At 37.2% G+C, this 6,652-nt stretch overlaps 1 protein-coding gene across 11 annotated transcripts in view; it reads right to left on the bottom strand.

The window, feature by feature from the left end:
• The window catches only part of LOC107994275 (venom dipeptidyl peptidase 4), a 216,983-nt gene that overhangs the window by 137,874 nt on the left and 72,457 nt on the right, over positions 1-6,652 (bottom strand). The gene's annotated exons all lie outside the window — the stretch shown is intronic.

Raw genomic sequence — 6,652 nt, 5'->3', positions numbered from 1 at the left:
AATATTATTTATTTTTAAGCAATAAATGAGTGAGTAAGTATTTTTGAAAGATATTGGAAGAATCGCAAGCGTGTCTTACGAGTCAAATTAAAACATATATATATACAGAATATTATTATCAATATAAGGATAGATCTCCTAAAGTTGAAAAGAAAAATTTCCATACAAAAATATTAAATTAAAACTTGTCTAATTTAAGCAACCTTTGCGTCTATTTTACCTTCTAAATTTCTCCAAAGAAGCATATATAAATATCCTCGTCCGATTAGAAATAATCGAGTCGTTGAATCAACTTCCGTCTTATTTCACCTCGTCAAATGATTAAATGATAGAATTTGTTTATCGCCGTTCCGGGACCGAGTGGAAAATCGCGATCGTGGGGGAAAAATAGGGATTTTTGTGGTGCGCGATAAGCGAATTCCCTATGGGCGTATCGAGCATCGAGGAGAACGCGTGATTGTGCCTTTGAACGAGTGCCCGAGGTTGGCAGTGGGCGAGAATATTCTTTCGATCGTCTGGAGAAGCGTAATAATTGATACTCGTAATGTTAAAAAGGAATATTTTAAAAAGATCTTCTTTTGTTGTTAATTTCAAGAATCATTATTCGATGCCAGGAATATTTCCCATATGATTTTCTATAAAGTAATAGAAAGAAAAAACTCGTGTACTCGTAGTGGTTTCGTAAAAGTATTTGAAAGTATATTATTTCTTAGGAAAATTCAATTCTTGCAAAAGTTTATTTGATAATATAATTTCTATATATATATATATTAATCTCAATTGATAAAATTATGAAATAACTATGAATCCACTCGAATCTTCAATTCGATCCCAACGAATTAAAATTTCGAATCGAGTCCAACCCTTCCCCCCACCGCGCCAGTTATTTCACGGTGGATGGAAATCGAAATCTGATTCCGTCACATCAACCAGCGACTAAAACTTGGAACGAGTTTCCTCCCCCCTGCACGTTTAATTCGTAACAGAGAGGCGGGTATCTCTCCGTGTCCAACCCCTCTTGATCGTTGCCTTCGTTCGCCTCTCTTTCCCCCAATTTTCATTTCCAACTTGACGGGACGAATTGGATTTTCACGTGATGGCAAGTCCCGTTTAATGAGCAACGCCGCGGGGATAGCGATTTAAATCGAGCCAGCCGTTCCGTATCGTTTAATAACGCCAATTGCCGCGACGGTCGCCGCGAGCCAGATGTAAATTGCGCTCTGCATTGATAATAACTGTTGATCCACCGGCGAAAAAGGGAAAACCGTGACGCGGCCGAATTTCGATTCGCCGGACTGCCCTCCCCTCCACCTCTATTAAACGGGATCCAACGGGATCCCGCGTTTCGTTTTCGTTCAATTTGTGCCAATTTCGCGCCAACGTTTACCACGTCGCGCTTGTATAATATTGTAATTCCGCTAATTGTTCCACGGTAATATGTGGTAGCTTGAATTTTTTGGGAGTGGGGGAAGAGAGGCCCTGCTTTACCGACGCGGTAAAGCACGGGAGGGAAATTCAAATAGGCGACAATTGTCGATATTAGCGGGATATAAATATTTTAATGAAGGGAAAATCTGAGAGAGGAGGAAGGGGGTTTTATATCTTCAAGTGGGTTTCTTTTTTATTTTTTATTTTCGTAGGAAAATTTTATTTCGTCGAAGTTGGATCGTTTTTTATTTAAACGCGATTTCCATAATGTTTGATATTTTTGACGAAATATTCCATGAATATTAATCCCGTGTTATGTAGCTATAAAAAGGAAACTTTAAACGGGGAAAAGTATGCTACGAGACACTTCTCTTTCTTTTTTCTTTTTTCATATATATAATCAAGTATGCGAAAAGAAACGAAACTCGTTGAAGATGAATTAAAGAAGTATGGAAGTTCAATTATACAATTTTATTTTCATATATTCGTGTTTCGTATATAAATTTTCATCGATAAATCGAAAAAATTTAAAAATTTTCTCCCATCGTCCATGCCCCATTTCTTCTAAAAAGAAAAATCTATTTCTTCCTCCACACACACACGTAAGAGCTACACAGTAATATTTACATATACAATTTCAAAAAATATACAACCGTCTCCTAAACACCTTCAGAACTAGGTTAAAACCGTCACGAAATATCAGAGCAACCAATCTCCAACAATATCAATTACCACAAATTTCACGTCGCCTTAATACGACCGAGAGACGTGAAATTTCCAATGAAAACAGCCGAAATCGGCCGAAAGATTAACGTGCATATTCCCGTCGAACGAGATGCATAAATATTTCCCCGCTTTCGCCGAGGGGAAAGGAAAAGAGAGAGCGATCGAACGATTTCGGATCCATTAAAGCGTTTCCAGTTGGAAGCAAGGGGCTCGCTTCGTTCATAGGCGCGACATTTTCGGTTTCGCACGTTTTTTCCGTGTACACACTTAATTTCCCAGAGGCGAGCCAACGGCTATTCAGTTCAGTTGGCAGCATTCCAACCGAAGTGGCTCATACAGTCGAGGAGGAGGGAGAGGGGGAATAGTGGAACCGTGGAGTTCTTGAAATAAATCAGCTTGGACCGATAAAAAGCAGCAGAATTTTCAGCGTATCTCGCCTCGTCGACAAGATCGATACACGGCCAGTCGATAAATAAAAACGTTGTTCTCTTCCTTTCTTTTTTTTTTTTGTTTTCCTCTCTCTCTCTCTCCAAAACGCGTCCCCATTCACGAACGATTCTTTCCCTCGAACAGATTAATGGACGGGATTATTGGCGGGTGTGCAGGATACTTTTAAACCGCGGATGTCACGAGCGGATAATATCGACACGGGGGCGAATAGATGGGCCTGGATAGCGCGGCATTTTGTCGAGCGTTAAAAAACGCGAGTTAATTGCGCGGGAGGGGAGGGGAGGGATAATAAAAGCGCGATTTAAAAACGGAACCGTAATCCGTGCACTTTGGCACCCGGCCAAATGCGTGCTCCCTAAGCGTACGCGCAAACTGCGTCCACTTTTTCCACCTAATTTACATTTTCTCCCTCGAGTTTATCTCCCCCTCTCAGAAAACGGTGGAAACATCGCGCGTCGGCCCCTTACAGCTATCTTCCCGCCAGGATTTGCCCGCTGAACGTGCGCGAGGATTTTCTTCGCGGTATGATTTTTTCTCTCTCTCTTTCGAGATCGTTGCTCCCTTATTCCGTATTTTGAAATGAAATTCCAGTCACGTGGAAATATGGATGAGTTTATCAATATTGATTCGAGAAGTTGGGTGCTCTTTTCAGAAAGGAATCTTTTTTAGTAAATTTGTTTATTTATTAGAGTTATCGAAGAAGTTATATAAAATATAAAAGTTAAATTATACAGTGTTTGCAAAATGTGAATGATTTTAATTATATTCAGATATAGCTACGTAAAATTAAAACAAGAGTTTTTTTATGATTTTTTGATAAATTGTTATGCGAGCTTTCTACTGCTTTCCGTTAATATAAAATGTTTAGAGTTTTTAAAAAGTTTAATTGTAACCAGAAATTGTATTACATGATTAAACTTATTTTTGGTTAAATTATCCATGCGAATGAAATTAATATTGGAAGGAAAACACGTGACAAATTCAACACACGTAGCACGTTCATACGAACGTATGACACAATATAATTTAGAGGATCAAATAACGAATATTCTTGGCTTCTTAATCTCGATCGTTTGCATGCCTTAATAGCAAGTGTCCTGGTATGAATCTTGGGATTTCGAGGTGTCTTATACAATCAACCACAAACCCAGTATTTCGTATTCAGTATACATCTTGTGTATTTTACCAAAAAGTTTACACCAACTTACTATTCATCCCCCTATAAGAGAGTGACTTTATCCTATTTTCAGAAAAATATCACGTTAAGAGTGTGAACAAAACGTTACGTAACGAGGGAAGATAAAGTTTGAGGTTTTATAAAATGTATAAGTACAATGGTAGGTAGAAATCATGGTCGGAATTTCAAGTGCAGAATCGACCGGTCTTATTGTTGGAATCATCAAACTCGATCAAGAACACGAACGGAATTTAACAAAGCGCCGTTTCATTTTGCCTCGATCTTGGGCTTTTGGAAGATACGTGAAATCAGAGATGGCACTACTCGCAACGTTAAGATATCGAATTTACTAAAATATTCGCACGCTTAAAGATATTAGCGATTTGAAATTCTTTGAGTGAATATGGTATATCTTTTCGTATTTTTCCATTTATATTAACAGGATTTATGCATACTTATATTACTCGTTTATTTATACAATTATTAAATTATTAATTTTTGAAGGAAACTATTAACAATTTGGGTTTGAATTCTATTATTGCTCGATGTATAGTTGTCGCAAAATTTTTCACACGTGTGATTTTCGCTAACTATACACTAATATTCGATCCATGTGTAATAGTTTAGATTTCGAGTGTTGTATCGATTTTCGATACGTCTCTATTTTCGTTTGGTCGTAATATTGTTTTTACCAAAATACATAAATCCAATTATCGATTAATGGTGCACGAAAAATAATTTTCGAGAACCGGTTCACGAGCATCAATACGTTTCAAAATAATAACTGTAACGCAATATTGACGTTATTACGTATTTATATTGTAAGAAAATATTATGTTTCAACAATCCTAATATACATCCACTTTAATCCCTCGAATAAGCACAGAGAATAATAACACATTGAACATAAACACGCATTAGAATAATGTTTACACACAAATAATCCATTATACGTATTAAAACATTTCATCTTAACTCGGAGAAAATATATAACTTTACACGGTTTACGATCAAATTATAATCAAAAAATAATAAAAATTCCTACGAAATTTACAATACTCTTTCCAACTACGTCAATAACACACTCATAGAAAGAAAGAAGGAGAAGAAGGAATTTCATATTTAAAGAAGGGCGGTGGATCACTCAATTTTCCACGCCTGGTTAATTTTCTTCGCCAAAAGGAATCGGTGCATCCACTTCGAACCACCAAAGCGTTTCTCCTTCCTTCCTTCCTTCCTTCCTTCTTTCTTTGCGCCAACCACTTCTGTTCCCCTCTCATAGAGAAGGCGAGGCATTTCGCTAACACGTGGGCCGCATTACCCTCGCGTCCTCCCACGAGAATGTGAATGACTCTAATCGACGCGAAACGACGACGGATAAAGTCGCCGAGGTGGGGGAGCCGTAAATGGGAAGGAACCTCGTTCCATCGGCTCTCGAGACGTATCTCCAGCGTTGCATTTGCCCCGGATTGAATATATTATGAGACTCTCCCAAGTTTTTGGAAATTTGCGTGGGTGGTTTTCTTTATTCAACGTTGATGAGAAAGAAAAAGATCGAGTTTAAGTGATTTTAAGTAGATGTACAAGTCTTCGTGGTCAAAAGTATGTTTCGTAAGAAAGAGAAAAACTTGGAGAACTTGAAGGAATATTTTGTTATTACATATATAAAATATATTTCAAGAAAGACATTTCAAGAGGACCGCGCTGCATGTGTATATGTATATCATTTTATTCTGATCGACCAAAATTTCTCTATTATATCTAGGGAAAATAAAAATATTTCCTAGAATGTACCTAGATTACAAAGAGAAAATTCGATCGATCGATAACACTGTCTACAAAAAGAAAGAAAGAAAGAAAGAAGGAAAAGTACCCTGGTGATAACTCGTAAGAAGGAATTACAGGAAAGGAAAGAGAGAGAGAGAGAAGGAAAAAAAAGAAAAGAATCGTTAGAAGAGCATGTTTTATTCAAGGCAACGTGTTAAATCGCAATAAATGCGGCCAATTCTATTCGGCCGAGTTTACACATTCCCAGGATACATAATGCATAACGGGGATTCAACGCGTGGAATTCATAGCTCGATACGATGAAATTGGGGTTACACGATAAATAAGCAGTTCTACCCCTTTTTTGCGCCACCCTCCTCCTCCCCTTCACTGTTATACCGTGTGTTTTTCCTGTTTACGCTTCCCCCCTCCTTCGGTAATTTTCGACTGTCCGACAGAGAGAAATCGTCTGATTACGCCTCCTACATCCGATTTGCATCATCGCCAATTAATCGAACGCTGCCATGTTTGCCCGGCAAATAATCGCCTCGTTTGTATTACTAACGTTACTACTGTTCGTTCCACTGTTAAATTTTGTATCACAGATGAACACGGGGTGGAAAAATTGTGCGGAAAGTATCGAGAAATGATCGCAGCTGAACGGCCAATCGAAGATATACGATGGATCCTAATGGATTTTGGATTTTAATTTTTATCCCTAAACGTTTTTATTCGTTTTTACACTCGATTGTAAAATTTTTCAGATTCGGAGGAGGGGTTACTTAAATTGAATTTCAATTGTGGTTTAAAGAAGTCAAAATGTATATTTAATTTTTTCAAAAAAAGAAAAAGCTTGTTGAAAAGTTTAAGAAACACGTAGATAATGAATTTTTAGAAATAACACCTTTGTGAATAATGAAAAGTGTATATTTAGATTATTGGGAAACGATTAATTTGAAAATGAATTTTATGCTTTCAATTATCAATTTTTTTTTATTTTTCAATAATCTAGTAATTGAAAGTAATTTTAAGTTCGTTCTAATTATTATGCTGCACAATAAGCTATCAGGTTTTTGTGGAAGATCCTTTAATAGGAAACAGTAT

This window comes from Apis cerana, linkage group LG7, assembly GCF_029169275.1.
Source record: "Apis cerana isolate GH-2021 linkage group LG7, AcerK_1.0, whole genome shotgun sequence".
Lineage (NCBI taxonomy): Eukaryota > Metazoa > Arthropoda > Insecta > Hymenoptera > Apidae > Apis > Apis cerana.
This window is presented reverse-complemented; position numbering and strand designations above follow the sequence as displayed.